General features: G+C 44.2%; 1 protein-coding gene across 1 annotated transcript in view; it reads right to left on the reverse strand.

Moving 5' to 3' along the window:
- Positions 1-17,704, reverse strand: part of BCAR1 (BCAR1 scaffold protein, Cas family member) — a 53,371-nt gene that overhangs the window by 34,159 nt on the left and 1,508 nt on the right. The window lies entirely within an intron of this gene.

Genomic DNA, 17,704 nt, shown 5'->3' on the forward strand with positions numbered 1-17,704 from the left:
GTCATCGTCCCCCTTGAAGGCCTGAAGTGTGGGGGAGTGGCCAGGACAAGAGCCCTAGAAACTTTGCTGTAGAGAGGCTGGGGGTGGGGGTGGGGGTTTTTCCTAACCACAAAGCTCCCCCCCTTTCAATTGGAAGAAACAAAGCATTGCATAGTTAACCCTCTCAACCTTCCCCAACCTTGGTCATCTGAAGCTGGGTGGCCTTCAACCCCCAGAATTCTCCAGCCAGCAAGCGGTGGCCACAAGTGTGAGGATTGGTTTTAAGTCACTTTTTTCAGCGTTATCGTAACTTTAGCCAGTTGCTAAATGAATAGTTTAGGACTATCTGTATGCAGCACTTATCTAATATGCCTTTAAGTTTTTCTAATTGCAATGTAATCCTTTTATTGTTACAAGAATACATAAATTAAATTATATTTGAATTGATTTTATATTGTTTCAAAATCTAGTTGTAATTTACTCCTTTTATTGTTACAAGAATACATAAATTATATTTGAATTGATTTTATATTGTTTCAAAATCTAGTTTATCATCTCTTTTCTCTCTGATTTTTCTTCTTTCTCTTTTTCTGAGCTGTGTTTTTAAATATCCACTTTAAAACGTTTTTTTTTTCATATACCAAGATTACAGAATCCTAAACAGCCATTAGATGGCAGCCAAGGTTATTTCACTGTGTCTCTTTGCTGCCATCTAGTGCTCATTTGGGTATTGCAGCTCAGTGTCGGATGCATCTTTAGACTTAGCATGGAGCCCAGAGGGCTGATAGGAGCCCAGGAAGCGACATCTGCCATGACGTCTAGTTTATCTCCACCGCCGTTGGTTTTAACCTCGTGTTGTCTTTCAAATACAGGGAGTCCTCGACTTACGACCACAACTGAGCCCAAAATTTCTGTTGCTAAGGAATACAATTGTTAAGTGAGTTTTGCCCCATTTTATTATCTTCCTTGCCGTCATTGTTAGGTGAATCACTGCAGTTGTTAAGTTAGTAACATGGTTGTTAGATGAATTTGGCTTCCTCATTGACTGCTGGTCAGAAGGTCGCAAAAGTGGATCACATGATCCCAGGACGCTGCAACTGTCATAAATATGAATCAGTTGCCAAGCGTCCCAATGTAAATCATGCGACCATGGGGATGCTGCAATGGTCGTAAATGTGAACAATGGTCATAAAGTCACTTTTTTCAGTGCCGTTGTACAGTTGCTAAACGAATGGCTGTTAAGACTAGGACTACTGTATTATTACAGTTATGAATTTCCACCTCTGTTCTCCTTTCCTGCAAGGACTCCCTGCATGTATGACAGTTTGCTAAAAAGTGCAGAAAAAATCCATGTCTTTCTGAAACCCAACAGACTTCAACAATGGCAGGGATTGGGCATTTTGGGCATCAAATGAGCCACCGTGGCGCAGTGGTTAGAGTGCAGTACTGCAGGCTACTTCCACTGCCTGCTGGCTGCCTGCAATTTGGCAGTTCGAATCTCAACAGGCTCAAAGTTGACTCAGCTTTCCGTCCTTCTGAGATGGGTAAAATGAGGACCCAGATTGTTGGAGGCAAGAGGCTTCTATAAACCTCTTAGAGAGGACTGTAAAGTGGTATATAAATCTAAATGCTGTTGCTATTTCCTTCCTTCCTTCCTTCCTTCCTTCCTTCCTTCCTTCCTTCCTTCCTTCCTTGTTGTTAGAGTGCAGTATTGCAGGGTAACTCTACCCACTGCCAATAGTTCGAATTTCACCAGGCTCCAGGTTGACTCAGCCTTCCCTCCTTCCGAGATCGGTAAAATGAGGACCCAGATTGTTGGGGCCAATAAGCTGACTCTGTAAACCGCTAAGAGAGCACTGCGGAAGTGGTATATAAGTCTAAGGACTATTGCTATCAAGTAGCTCAGCCCATGGGTCTCCTTCAGCCTCATCTCCAGACTGGACATTGGACCATCAAACCTTTCCCAATACCTACACTATTTCATTTGTTTTCCTCCCTGAAAAAAGTAGGCTCACTCTGCAGAGAATACTGCAGCCTCGCTGTGTGCTCTGCTCCCCAAAATCAGTAATCATCAGTAATTCCTGGGTGCATCGCACAGAAATCACGGTGTCCCCATGTGACTGGTGACACTGCTCAGAGACAGAGATGCTCAGCACTTTGACATGGCTGCATTTGACATTTTAGTCCTCTTTTCCCAAAAACAGCTGTGCTGTTCTCTGACCAAGGATTTTCTCAGCAAAGAATCCATCTTTTTGCTGCAGAGTTCATGAATATCACCAACAACCGAAGATCCAAAAATAAAAATGTAACGAGCAACAACAACTCTTTGATTCTCACCCTTCAGAGAAACACAGGAAACACAGAATCACTGGGCTGGAAGGGACCTTGGAGGTCTTCTAGTCCACCCCCCCTCCCCACGCTCAAAGCAGGAGATCTTATATCATCCAGGTCAAATCTCTTCTTGAAATTCTTCCTTGATGGAGCACTCGTACCTTCTGATTGTTCTCACTGTCAGGAAATTTCTCCTTAATTCTAGGTTGGATCTCTCTTTGATTTAATTTCCATTAGTTTGTCTAATTTATCTATTGTTATAATGTGATAATTTCACATTATGCAATTGTCATAATTTCAAAATTGCCCTTCTTTTGTGTAAATGCAGTCCTTCAGGACGCAAGCAAAGCTACGTTAAAATTAAAATACAATAAATCAAAATACAATAAGCAAATGTTCTCAACAAGTTCTCTCCTGGCTCCATTAAAGATCATTTGGTCTTTATTCTCCAAAAAATGGAAGTGGCCTGTCCATTTTATTTTCCCAGGACTTGAGGCACCTATCCAGCAAAATTTGGATCTCTAGGGATGGAGCATTTCCTTCCAAGAAGGCACCAATGGGCTTTGCTTCCCTTTTTTTTGCACCATGATTATCCAACCACAGCATGCAAGTTTGTGAGAATCATTTAGCAAGGAAGGCCAGCAGCTGGATTCTTGGTTCCAGATGGGGAACGTAACACTGATCCATCACAACACAGAGGACTCATCCCACCAGCTTGGAATTCTCTTCATAACGCAGAAATTGAGCCTGATAAACAGGCCTTCCCACACCCCTTAAATAAGCCCATGAGATCTGAGACAGCTACTCAAAGCCAGGGGGAGGAGGAGGAAGAGAAGATGAAGATGGAGGAGAAGAGGAGAAGGAGAAAGAGGAGGAAGAGATGGAGAAAGGGGAGGATGAGAAGGAGATGAAGATGAAAGAGGAGAAGAAGGAGAAAGAGGAGGAAGAGGAAGAGGAAGATGAAGGAGGAGCAGCAGGAGGAGAAACATGTTTGGAGAACGCGTTCTTCTCCTCTCCACTTTCTTGCGATGAGTTGGCCTTCTCCAAACTTCTGCATGTGCCAGATGAGTCCTACGATGGATGTGTGGCAGAATCACATCCAAATGCCTCTTTCTCCAGAAGAACTGCAAGCCAGCCAAGACAAATTTGGCACACACCCACACAGAAATCTGCTGATGATGGTCCAAGATAAATCCTCTTCAATTTCTGACTCAAGTACTCATATGCCCTCATCGGAGTCTGTCTTCCCTTCATAAGGCCTATTTTTGACAAAAACACCAACCATTGTCTCCTAAACCGCAGAATGAACGAAAAGCAAAGTAACACAAAGATCATTAAAAGGTCTAGGGAGAACTTGCTCCCTATTTAAAAAAAAGAAGGGGCTCAATTTATTTCAGAAGCCACCACTAAGAAGTGATTCTTGCCCTCTTAATGTCTCACAAAATGAGAAGCTGGGGGAGAATATCATGGAGAAGAGCCAGGAGAGAAATGCACAGAGTCTTCAGATGCTTTCCTCAAGGAAGAAAAGGCAAAGCAGAGGAAGGGAGGGAGGGGAAGCAAGAGTAAGAGAGAAGGTAAGAGGGAGGAGAACAGAGGAGTGGGGGAAAGAGGGGAAGAAGAAAATAGGAAAGAGAGGAGGAAAGAAGAAGGCAGAGAAGGCAGGTTGAGAAGACGGAAGGAGCAAGGTTGTTGCAAAATAAGAGGGATAGACGGGGTGGCAAGAAAGTGACCCAAAACGTATTTTATATATTTGTAAGAAGATAACCATTAATGGTTAATAGATAAATGTTAATTGCACTTATAAGAATGTATATTTGAGAATGTATTTTTTAATAAAAAGATTTTTATTTTTTCATTTTCATAACAAACAACCACATATATACTGATACATAACCAACATTATTTTATATTATTAAATATTTACATCAATTAATCTTACTATCAATCCCCAAGAATGATTATTGGCTCTTCTACTCTCCATACATCATATTTGTACCTTATCCATCACTTTCTTCTCTCTCCTCCTCCTCCTCCTCCTCCTCCTCCTCCTCCTCCTCCCTACCTCCTTTCTTCCCTCTGTCATCCTTCTCTTCTCTACTTCCCCTTCCTCTCTCCCCTTTCCACTCCTCCTTTCTCTCCTCCTCTTCCCCTCCTACCCTTTCTCCTCTCCTTCTCTTCTTCCCTTACCTCTCTCCTCTCTTTCATACTCTTCATCTCATTTACTTGGTGTATTTCAGCCTCTGAGCAATATTTGTGAATGAATTTGAATGGGAAAAATAAATAACTTTTTCAAAAAAAAAAAGATGCTTTCCTCAACTGGCTCCTCTCAGCCCAGATGTCTTAGACTACAAGTTCTATAATCCTGTCAACTTTTGGTCATGCCGTCTGAGGATTATAAGAATCGGCGCTCAATACATTTGAGCTGGGGGGGGGGGAGGCAGCCAAAATACCGGCTGTTTCCCACGGGTAGCGGCAGGAAATGCCATCTGAGATATGAGCATCGCGACAGCATGCCTGCCACCAGTCCAAGCAACAATAGTAACGGTAATGTCGAAGGGAGCTTTATGTATTGGCTCCTGTTTAGATGACATGCCTTACGCCAAAGGATCTCAATATGGCTGCCTACAACAGAAACAGCAATAAAATAATGAAGACACATTAAGACAATTGATAGCTACGTTCAATAAAAAATAAAATGCACTCATTAAAAGTTAAAGTGCGGCATTCTTCCAGCCTTCGTCTGGGGAGGACTTTCGAGGCACACAGAGCTTGCTTGGGAATGACAGATCCTGATGGATTCCCATTCTCCTTCCAGAAACGAAGCCTAATGGATCCAGGAGATCCTTCCCAGATGAACACCACATCACCGAGCAAAGCTTTTTGGAAAGCAGTTACAGGGATGCCTCGACTTACGACTGCAATCGTGTCCAAAATGTCCATTGCTAAGCGAGACAGTTAAGTGAATTCTGCCCCCATGTTACCACCTTCCCTGCCACAGTTGTTAAGTGAACCACCACAGCGGTTAAGTTAGTAAGGTGGTTGTTAAGTGAATCTTGCTTCCCCATTGATTTTGCTTGTCAGAAGACACTGGGACCGTCATAAATAAGAGTCAGCTGACAAGTGGCTTTTGATCATGTGACCATGGGGGTGCTGTAATGGTCCCAAGTGTGGGGAAAGTGTTGTAAGTCCCTGTTTTCGGTGCCGTTGTAACTTTTAACAGTCACTAAACAAATTGCTTTAAGTCAAGGACTATCTGTGATTAACACCAGATAAGCCATCTCAGTCTTCCCCAGCCTGATATCCCCCAGTTGTCCTGGCCTACAAGTCCCAGAATTCGCCAGCTACCCTGTGGCCTTGGGCCAACTGGCTGAAAGTCTAGGAGCTGTGCACAACAGGTGGGGGGAGTCTGGATTATCAACTCAGCATACTGGTGATATGACAGCAGTATTTGAGGGGCTGCCACAAAGAAGAGAGGGTCAAGTTATTCTCCAAAGCACCTGAAGGCAGGATGAGAAACAATGGAGGGAAATTAATCAAGGAGAGAAGCAACCTGGAATTAAAGAGAAAATTTCCAGACAGTGAGCACAATTAACCAGTGAAACAACTTGCCACCAGAAGTTGTGGGTGCTCCATCACTGGAGGCTTTGAAGAAGAGACTGGACAGTCAATTGTCTGAAATGCTATAGGTTCTCCTGCTTGAACAGGGGGCTAGATTAGAAGACTTCCAAGGTCTCTTTTAACTCTGTTAAATTATTGTATTTTCTATTCGGTGCTATTCCATTCCATTCCAATCTCTATTAAATTCTATTCTATTCCAATCTCTATTCCGATTCCATTCTATTCTAATTTCATTCTCCTCTCCTCTCCTCTATTTATACTTCTATTCCTACTTCTATTCTATTCTAATTTCATTCTCCTCTTCTCTTCTATTCATACTTCTCTTCTATTCCTCCTTCCATTCCATTCTATTCTAATTTCATTCTCCTCTCCTCTTCTCCTCTATTCATACTTCTCTTCTATTCCTACTTCTATTCTACTCTATTCTACATGGGGCAGCCTTTGAAGAGTATTCGGAGACTTCAACTCGTCCAGAATGCAGCCGCGCGAGCGATTGTGGGTGCACCTCAGTACACCCACGTTACACCTATCCTCTGCGAGCTGCACTGGCTACCGATCGGTCTCCGGATACGCTTCAAAGTGCTAGTTGTAACTTATAAAGCCCTTCATGGTATTGGACCTGGGTACTTGAGAGACCGTCTGCTGCCAATTACCTCCCAAAGACCCGTCAGATCTCACAGGGTCGGCCTCCTCCGGGTTCCGTCGACCAGCCAATGCCAACTGGCTACTACCCGGGGGAGGGCCTTCTCTGTAGCAGCTCCGGCCCTTTGGAATGAACTCCCCGTGGAGATTCGGACCCTCACCTCTCTCCAGGCCTTCCGGAAAGCCATCAAAACCTGGCTGTGCCGGCAGGCCTGGGGTTGATGAGTTCTCCTCCCCTCTCGACTGGTATGGTTGTGTGATTTTCGTGTATTTTAATTATGTGTACTGTTGTTTATGTTCCCTTTCCCCTTTGAGTTGTTTGCCGCCCTGAGTCCCTCCTGGAGAAGGGCGGCATACAAATAAACAAACAAACAAAAAATAATATTCTAATTTCATTCTCCTTTTCTCTTCTCTTCTCTATTCATTCTTCTCTTCTATTCCTATTTCTATTCTATTCTAATTTCATTCTCCTCTTCTCTTCTCTTCTTCTCTATTCATAGTCCTCTTCTATTCCTACTTCCATTCCATTCCAGCTGCCTCCAAAGGCCTTCAAGGCACCCCAAGCAGAGATGCACTGCCCGCTTCCAAGCAAGGACCTTCGGAGACATGGAGCCGTCTTGCTTCTCCACAGCATGTCCAGGCATGAGTCTCTGGCTCCCACAGCCATTCCTCACCCAGCCTGTGGCTGCAAGCTACAAATATTACACAAGACGTCACCTGTCTGCACACTGAAGAGGGGAAGAGAGGAAGAGAAGGGAGGCAACCAGGGGGAGCTGCTTTGCGACCTTTGGGTCCTTGGTGGGCTTGGGGCTCCATTCCAGCCAACACAGCAGAGCGACTGTCTACTGAGGTTGGCCTAGGTTGAGCCTCCAACTTTCTGCTAGGACAGAAGGATGTTTTCCCATTACTGATTTAATCCGTTCCTTTCTACACTGCCCTTCCGATGGGCGTCAAGGCACATTAAAACAGAGGGTCTTCTAAAATTTTGGAGCAAAGGAACAGCCAGCAAAAACTGGGTTAAAAGCCAGTCATTGCCACTAGGAAAGGGTGTCCTTCATGATGCCTCTTTTTTCAGGAAAGCTGTTAAGGCAGAACCATTAAGGGAGACATTTCCCAAGGACAAGAAAATGTGGATTGGTCACACCTAGAGACCCATCACGCCCGAGGTCCTTACAAGAACCCCTTGTACAACAGCAGAACCACCCCAAGGGACAAGAAGCCCCCAGCCCACTGGCTTGGAGACATCTGCAGAACATTTCAGACCAGCACTGCTGGCGACAACCCAACCCATCAACAGCATATCTGGCTCTATCCTTGTCAAGACTTGTTTGGATCTTTGACAGCAATGATGCTTTCACACTTGGTTGTTATCATGATGACAAATGGCAGGCGTTTCTCCTACCCACCCATCCACCTCCTGGGAAAATCCTTTTTTCCCTACAAAAAGCATCATTTGAAAGGGGGACCAGGGATCCAGAATGGTGATGGCCACTTGTGCATTGGATGAGTTCAAACTCAGGCTGAACTCCCCAGGATGTTTTAACCTGGATTGTCCTGTAGAGGAGGGGGAGGGATGTGAAGCCCTCCATGCCTCTTCCAATTCTGATTTCAATCAATCAATCAATTGGAATAGAGCTGGAAGCGACCTTGGAGGTCTTCTAGTCCAACCCCCTGCTCAAGCAGGAGACCCTAGACCACTTCTAGCAGGTGGCTGTCCAGTCTCTCCTTAAAAACCTCCAGTGATGCAGCACCCACAACTTCTGGTGGCAAACTGTTCCACTGGTTATTTGTCCTCACTGTTAGGAAGTTTCTCCTTAATTCCAGGTTGCTTCTCTCCTTGATTAGTTTCTATCCATTGTTTCTTGTCTTTCCTTCTGGTGCTTTGGAAAATAATAATAAAATGGAATAGAATGCAGAATGGAACTGAATGGAACTGAATGAAACGGAATGGAACGGAACAGAACACAACACAATAGAATGCAGAATGGAATGAAATAGAATAGAATATAATAGGATGCAGAATGAAATGGAATAGAATAGAATGCAGAATGGAATGGAATAGAATAGAACAGAACAGAATAGAATGCAGAATGGAATGGAATGGAACAGAACAGAACAGAACAGAATGCAGAATGGAATGGAATGGAATAGAATGGAATGGAACGGAATAGAACAGAACAGAATAGAACAGAACAAAATGCAGAATGGAATGGAATGAATAGAACAGAACAGAACAGAACAGAACAGAATGCAGAATGGAATGGAATGAATAGAATAGAATAGAACCAAATGGAATGCAGAATAGAATGCAGAATGGAATGGAATCTAGTTGATCTCATCTTCGTGGCAGCCCTCAAACACTGGAAGGCTGCTATGATGTCCCACCTGGTCCTTCTTTTCTCTAGACTAGCCAAACACAATTCCTGCAACTGCATTTTGTATGTTTTTGCCTCCAGGCCTTCAATCATCTTTGATGCTCTTCTCTGAACTTTTTCCAAAATCTCAACCTTCCATGCTGAAGAAACCCTGAAGGGTCATGAATAAAGGTTGAGTTTTGGACGGGCGGGTCCATCCCTTCCCCCATAAAACACAGCTGAGGTAGTTCAGGCAAGGAAGATCCTGCTGCTTCCTGGACAAAAGCCTTGTAAATAAAAAATGAAAGAAAGCCTCGGGGAGACGCATCATCCCCCACCTCCCTTAAGTGCTGCAGGGAAATTAGGCGCAACCCAGGAACAACGGCACGAGAAACGCGCCACTCTGACGTGCATTCACGTTACACAATACGGGCAACTATTTTATCTTCCTCTCTTGTCAGGCGCCCCTGTCAGAATAATCTGCAACCAGATCCTGCGTTAGCCAAAAACTCCTAAGGGCTCTGGAAAGAAAAGAAGCATCAAACTAGGGCAGAGAATTTCCCAGGTGGTGGCAAATCACCTAATGGGTGTTGCAACATTGCAACACAACCTAAATTACGCTTAGGTGCAGGGTTAGATTCAAGCATGGGTTGGGTATCGATGCTCATATTGTCATTCCTCCCCCCCCTCTCACTATGGGTTGTAACCAGACCACCATCAATTGGGACAGGAGAGTCTTCTTGGGTGTAGCCAAGAGTTCTCCTCATCCTCCACGGACCTCCATGGTCCTCATCAAGAAGGAAGGGAGAGAGAAGGAGAGAGGCCTGACTCAACACCCAAGGGGCATGGAATGCTGTTACTTTCCCCCCAAAGATGGTCCCTATTTTTCTACTTGCATTTTTTACTCTGCTTTCGAACTGCTAGGTTGGCAGAAGCTGGGACAAGTCACGGGAGTTCACGCCATTGCGTGGCGCTAGGGATTCGAACCACCGAACTGCTGACCTTTCTGATCAACAAGCTCAGCATCTTAGCCACTGAGCCATTCCGTCCCAACATAATCCTGCATTAATTCCTTGCAATAACAACCAAAGCAGAGACTTCTGGAGAAGGCCATGATTTTTCACCTTTCTTTAAATCCAGCCTTCCTTGTGTTTGCATTCAACCTTCCTAGAGGGAAAACAGCTGGTTGCCTTTACACCACAAATCTAATCTGCTTACTGGGATAAACCTCTTTTAAGGTATGTACATGATATTAAATCTTGGGCTAACCAAACAGACTGGCTTCACAGTGCCCACTAAAACACAAAAGAACCAGCCAAGCTCAGCATGCTGGGCAGATGCCGACACCAGGACTTCAACAGTCTTGTTAACCATCTTGTGTGAATCCGGACGACGAGTGAAACTTTCCTCCAATGCCTGGCTTGACCATCTCACAAGATGGGGGTGTTTTGCCAAATGAATCGGAGAAGAAAACCAACCTTTGCTTCAAGAAACAGAGATACAAGTACCGTAATCCTCAGCTTGGGACCACAATCGAACTGGGACTTCCATCACTAAGCAAGACGGTCATTAAATCTGATTTTATGACCTTTTCTTTGCCAAGGTTATTAAGCAAATCACACCGTCATTCAATGAATCCACCAATTTTATGGTCAAAGTTGGCTGAGAAGGTTGCACATGATCACATGACATGATAAATACATCCTCATCATGAGGTCCATCACTAGAGCACATTGGGCAGCAAGGGTTTTCCAACAGTTTGGATCATTGGCAGCATCTTCGACCTCGTCCCAAGGGACATTAATAATCTTAAGATCTTCCTTAACTTCTTGGCACCAAATTTCCCAAGGCCAGACGCATTTCCCCTTTCTTCCATGAGGAATCCAATGCACTCCAATCCAATGTAGTGCAATTTTTGGATGCCAATCTTTAGGCATATGTGAGGTACAGACGGTCCTGGACTTATGACCACAATTGAGCATGAAATTTCTGTTGTTAAGTGAGACATTTGTTAAGTGAATTTTCCCCCATTTTGCAACCTTTCTTGCCACAGTTGTTAAGTGAATCGCTGCAGTTGATAAGTTAGTTGCGTGGTTGTGACATGAATGGGGCTTCCCTGTTGACTTTGCTTGCCAGAAGGTCGCAAAAGGGGATCACACGACCCCAGGACATTGCAACCGTCATAAATGTGAACTGGCTGCCAAGTATCTGAATTCTGATCCCGTGACCATGGGGATGCTGCCAAGGTTGCAGCTGTGAAAAACGGTCATGTCATATTTTTCCGTGCTGTTGTAACTTTAAATGGTCAGTAAATGAATTACTGTAAATTGAGGACTACCTGTATCAAAATGAATATTCCGATATCAAATTGGAATGGCAGCAGCTGTTTTTCAACTCATGCCCTCCATCTGGTCTATTGGGCAGCCACAAGTATTGTCACAAGGGTAAAACACTTGAGGTCGTCATACCGACTCAACGTAGGCTCGTGAAATATGGAAATGTACAAACCAAGAGGATAAAAAGGTTAAATGTTTTCCAACAAGGCTGCTTGAGAAGAATTCTCCACATATCATATTATGACATCATCACTAATGAAGAGAGACAGGCAGTCTTGGAGATTGGAGATTGATCACATGGCTACAAGATGCTGTGACAGTGCTAAGAATGAAGACCACTTTTTCCAGTGCCACCATAACTTTGAACAATTGCTAAATTCAAGGTCATACGCCGAGGATTACCTGTACCCAATTTGGCCACAACATCAGACAATTAAGTTCTGAACGTGGGAAGGAGGCTTGGTAGCTTTTTCAATATCTACGTGGTTGTGTCTCCAGATTTATAGGCCAACTGGCTATGAGGCAGAACAATGTTGAGACTCTGGAAAGAGTGCAGAGAAGAGCAACAAAGATGATTAGGGGATTGGAGGCTAAAACATATGAAAAACGGTTACAGGAACTGGGGTATGTCTAGTTTAATGAAAAGAAGGAGCAGGTGAGACATGATAGCAGTCTTCCAATATCTCAGGGGCTGCTCCAAAGAAGAGGGAGTCAAGCTATTCTCCAAAGCACCTGAAGGCAGGACAAGAAGCAATGGATAGAAACTAATCAAGGGGAGAAGCAATCTAGAACTGAGGAGAAATTTCCTGACAGTGAGAAGAAATAATCAGTAGAACAAATTTCCTCCAGAAGTTGTGAATGTTCAAACACTGGAGGCTTTTAAGAAGAGATTGGATAACCATTTGTCAGAAATGGTATAGGGTTTTCTGTCTAAGCAGGGAGTTGGACTACCTCCAAGGTACCTTCCAACTCTGTTATTCTATATTCTCTTCTATATTCTAGTAGACCAGGGATCTCCAAACTTGGTGACTTTAAGACTTATGGACCTCAGCTCCCAGAATTCCCCACACTGGCTGAGGAATTCTGGGAGCTGAAGTCCACAAGTCTTAAAGTTGCCAAGTTTGGAGAGCCTTGGACTAGACATGGTTTTCCAAACTCATCCACTTTAAAATGTGCAGATTTTAATTTCCAGAATTCCTCAGCCAGCAAGGGGAATTCTGGGAGTTCAATTCCCACATCTTAAAGCTGCCAACTTTGAAAAACAGTGGATTAGACTGATCCAGCCAATTAATGCCACAACATTTACCTTCCGTCCAAACTTTCAGCAAAAGGATGTGCAACTCTTTAAAAATTTGGACATTAGGGTACTACGGAGGGCCTCCAAAACGTACCCCATTTGAAAGAAATAGAAATTCCTTTCTATTTCACGGAAATGGTAAACCGTTCCCATGCATTAAATTATTTAAATTTAAATACATGGGAAGGAATTACACTCCCTGTGTTAAATGAAATCAAATTTTAATTAAACAAAGGCTACCAGATCTGAACTGCGTAACTCCAGACAGCCACTATTGGCTATTTGAGAGACCGCCTTCTGCCAATTACCTCCCTGCGTCCCATCAGATCGCATAGAGTTGGCCTCCTCCGTATTCCATCCGCCAGTCAGTGCCGACTGGCGACTACTCGGAGGAGAGCCTTCTCTGTTGCGGCTCCGACACTATGGAACAATCTCCCCATGGAGATTCGTACCCTCACCACCGTCCAGGCCTTCCGTACAGCCCTCAAGAACTGGCTAACCCGTCAGGCCTGGGGATAATCTTATTTCGCCCCTCCCGAATGCTGAGTGAATGTTGAGTTTTATTGTCTAATTTACTTTGTGCACATTTCTTTTTTTGTATTGTCCTACACTCCCCTTCCTTTTTTGATTGTAAGCCGCCCTGAGTCCCCTCAGGGAAAAGGGCGGCCTATAAATAAACTACAACAACAACAACAACAACAACAACACTAGAAAGCAGGAACGAGAGACAGAAGAATCTACATTTCAGCTCTCTTGAATTTTGCAGCCCTGCATTTTACTGAAACATAACTTGGTTTTGTCCTGTCCAAATATGGAGTGGACACCCTGGCATTTTACAATGGCTTTTCGGCTTGACGTGGCCTGTTGTATAATTGACCCCAGGCTCCCTGGACCACAAAGCTGGCAGTCCATTTCAGAAGGATGCTTTGGCTTAAAAGCTGCCGTCGCCAAGATTTCGTTAGGCTTCTTCTCTCTCTCGGGAGTTTTGAACTCACGGAGGGTGAGAATGGAAAAGTCGGGAGGCACCAAAGCTGGGAAATTCCTTGTGACAAATAATCTTAGGTTAAGGGGAGGGCTGTGTAATCCTTTCGTTTAAGACTGAAACACGGATGGAGAGGGGAAAGACTGAGCCGGGACGAAGATTCACACGGAAATACCATTTTTGGCGTCAGAGGCAACACTCTAGGGAGCTTAGAAGAAAAGAGGAAACAATCAAACCAAAGTAAATATCAGCAGCTTCAAATATGCATAAGATTGTATTTATAGTTTTCATCCACTTGATGGTTTAAATCCTCTGCCAAGGATTATTATTATTTTTCTGATGCAGATTAATTCCTTTTCTTGACTTGGAACCATTCCTTTAACTACCATTCGAAGTTGCAAAATTTATGTTTATGTTCCTAAGTGAGAAAATTGTTAAAGGGAGTTTTGCCCCATTTTACGACCTTTTTTGCCACCGTTGTTAAGAGAATCACTGCAGTTGTTGAATTAGTAACACAGTTGTTAAGTGAATCTGGTGACTTTGACTTGGCTTATAAGAAAGTCACAGAAACCGATCACGTGGCCCCAAGGCACTACAACCGTCATAAATATGAGTCAATTGCCAAGCACCTGAATTTTGATCACATGACCATGGGGATGCTGCAACGGTTGCAAGTGTGGAAAATGTTGACAAGTCACTTTTTCTAGTGCCGTTGCAACTTTGAACAGTCACTAAATGAACTGTTGTAAGTCGAGGACTACCTGTGAATCCAGAAGGAAAGGATCATATTACAGGTAGCCCTCAACCTGTAACCACAACAGAGACCAGAATTTCTGTCACTAAGCAAGGTGGTTGTTAAATGAATCACACCAAATTTTAAGGCCTTCGTTGCCCTGTTTTGTTAAGCAAATCACTACAGACATTAAGTGAATCACGTGGTCATTAAGCAAATCTGGCTTCCCCCATTGACTTTATGATTGGCGGAAACAGGCTGGGAAGTTCACAAATGGCAATTATGTGGCTTCAGGATGCTTTGACACACCTCACACCCGCAAAACAAGGCAGCACCTGAATTGGCTGCAAAGGTGAAAAGTTTTTGGAAATTCGCAAGATAAAATACAATAGCAGAGTTGGAAGGGACCTTGGAGGTCTTCTAGTCCAACCCCCTGCCTAGGCAGTAAACCCTACACCACCTCAGACAAATGGCCATCCAACAACATCTTAAAGACTTCCAGTGTTGAGGCATTCACAACTTCTGGAGGCAAGCTGTTCCATTGATTAATTGTTCTTATTATCAGGAAATCTCTCCTTAGTTCTAAGTTGCTTTTCTCCTCGATTAGTTTCCAGCCATTGCTTCTTGTTCTGCCCTCAGGTGACTTGGAGAATAGGTTGACTCCCTCTTCTTTGTGGCATCTCCTGAGATATTGGAACACTGCTATCATGTCTCCTCTAGTCCTTCTTTTCATTAAACTAGACCTACACAGTTCCTGCAACCGTTCTTCATATATTTTAGCCTCCAGTCCCCTAAACCTCTTTGTTGCTCTTCTCTGCACTCTTTCTAGTGTCTCCACATCTTTTCTACATCGTGTCAATCAAAACTGAATGCAGGATTCCAAGTGTGGCCTTACCAAGGCATTATAAAGTGGTATTAACACTTCACGTGATTCATTTTTCTCGCTATGTACATCTGAACTAGACTGCGTTGTTTCTCTGTGTCCTATATACGTGGGTATGTGCAGAATATTGTATTTATTTATTTTGGTATGTTTACCTAGCGTATATGGTGACCCCTTGAGAGCTGCATCCAATGGAATTTCATTTTAATGTATGCCAAGTTCATTCCAAATGACAAGAAAGTTATTCAAAGTCTGAATCCATGCACAACCATTGTAAAATACAGGTTGGTTGCCAAGGGTCCAAATTTTGATCATGTAATCGTGGAGATGCTGTGAGGGTCACAAGTTCTAAGAACCAGTCATGAGTCTCTATTTTCAGTGCTGTTGAATAACTCTCAATAGTCGCTAAATGAATGGTTATTAAGTTGAGCACCACCTGCACGGAAATGCCAAATTCCTTCCTTCTCTTTCCTGATTAAATGCAAGCCTTGGAATGTTCCAAATTATCGGCATCATCCCTGGGAGACAAGGGGAGAAAATAGCCAGCCGTCTCTTGGCCGGGGTTTGATTCCATCAGACGTCTTTCTCAATTAAAGTCTCACCGTTTTTATCCCAGCCCGGCACCAAAGCTCTAAGCGTGGCAGATCAAATGACCAGCAGTGGATTGTTGAAGGCTTAATTCTGGCCATTGCCAGCAACTGGCTACAAGAGAGTGAAGGTAAGCATGGCCAACGGACGCCGAGTCTCTCTCCTTCAGTCCTGACGCAGGCAGCAGCGTTGTTCAAACACACAAATCGGAGGGCTCGTTTCCTTCTGCAAATAGACAGCATGACAGCTGTCCACAGGCTGCCCGTGGATTGCGCAGCTTATAAGGGGGGGGGGATCCACAAAGCATCGAGCAGGCTATCGGAAACAGAGGAGGGCTTGCTTCCGAATGAATCTGCTTCTGATGGCCTCCTTAGCATCGAAGAGCAGTGTTTTCCAGCCATAGCAACTTTAAGATGTGTGGACTTCAACTCCCAGAATTCCCCAGGCAACATGCTTTCTATGGCCTCTGCAGCTTAGCAGAACAGTGTTTCCCAGTCTGAGCAAGTTTAAGATGTGCGGACTTCAACTCCCAGAATTCCCTAGCCAGCAAAGTCCGCACATCTTAAACTTGCTCAGGCTGGGAAACGTTGTATAGAAACCAGTTACATTTTATCCTGGTGGAAATCCAGGGACTTAAGCCCAGCCCTTGGGACTGCAGCCCTCCTCTGGAGCGGCTTCCTGCCAATTTCCATAACTCATTTGAACAGGAGTTACCCCTGATGCATTTAGAAAATATTGCAAGCATCTCTGATGTCAGCACAAAGTGCTGGAGCATAAAACCCTGCCGACTGTTCCTTCCAAGTCCCACTGGCTCCCACATGTGTTCAATTTCTCCTATCAGGACTGAAGCTGAAAGAGGGGAGAACACACCGTTTCCAGCTCCATGGCCTTGCCCGGCCTTGAAACACATAAAAAGGGAGCCGAGCTTGAAAAAAAAGAAAGCAGCGACTGCATTTCGGATGGAATTGATTTCAATAAAATGCAATTTGAAACAAGCATTCGGTGAGTTTAACAATTCCCTTTTTCGCAACGTTAAAAAATTCGGATATGATAACTGAAAAGAAATGAAAAGAAGGACTAGGGGAGACATGATAGCAGTGTTCCAATATCTCAGGGGCTGCCACAAAGAAGAGGGAGTCAAGCTATTCTCCAAAGCACCAGAAGGCAGGACAAGAAGCAATGTTTGGAAACTAATCAAGGAGAGAAGCAACCTGGAACAACAGAGGAATTTCCTGGCAGTGGGAACAATCAGTGGAACAGATTGCCACCAGAAGCTATGAACGCTCCAACATTGGAGATTTTAAAGAAGAGATTGGACAGCCATTTGTCTGAAATGGAAGAGGGTCTCCTGCTTGAGCAGGGGGTTGGACTAGAAGACCTCCAAGGTCCCTTCCAGCTCTCTTATTCTGTTAACTGCGAGTTGGAGAGATACTTAAAAACTGAGCATCAGGTTTTGGGGTCATTCATTCACACCTGAGCTCTGTAGGGAAATTAAGCCAACGGTTTGTTCTAACTGTTCCTAGGATACATTTTGCAGGGGGCTGCCAGAAAAAAGGGACATTTGCAACTCTGCAATCCCGCTTCACCCAGGGTCAAAGCTCCTCGGAGACCCTCTTGCCCCCCCCAAACCTCCCAGATCATTAAGGAAAGCCCAGATGCTTAAATGTGCTTGCAGGGATCACAGCTTTGCCTTCCCTCTGCCTTTTAACTTCTCCAATCACATCCAGCCACCAACAGATGCGGCCCAGGCAAACAAAAAACAAAAAAACCCACCCCATCTAAGGCCAGCACACCATTTACAGCTTGTGCTGACTCGAGCAAGCGATTCATGCTGCGTTCTAGTACACCAGAGCAATATCTCCCCCCCTCTCTCTCCCTCCCTCCCTCTCTCTTCTGAATAGGCAGAAAGGAAGACCAATTCCTCCCATCCTCCATCCACTCCAAGCTAGGAAATGTTCTTC

The sequence above is a fragment of the Thamnophis elegans genome, chromosome 14 (genome assembly GCF_009769535.1).
Source record: "Thamnophis elegans isolate rThaEle1 chromosome 14, rThaEle1.pri, whole genome shotgun sequence".
In the NCBI taxonomy this organism is placed as follows: Eukaryota; Metazoa; Chordata; class Lepidosauria; order Squamata; family Colubridae; genus Thamnophis; species Thamnophis elegans.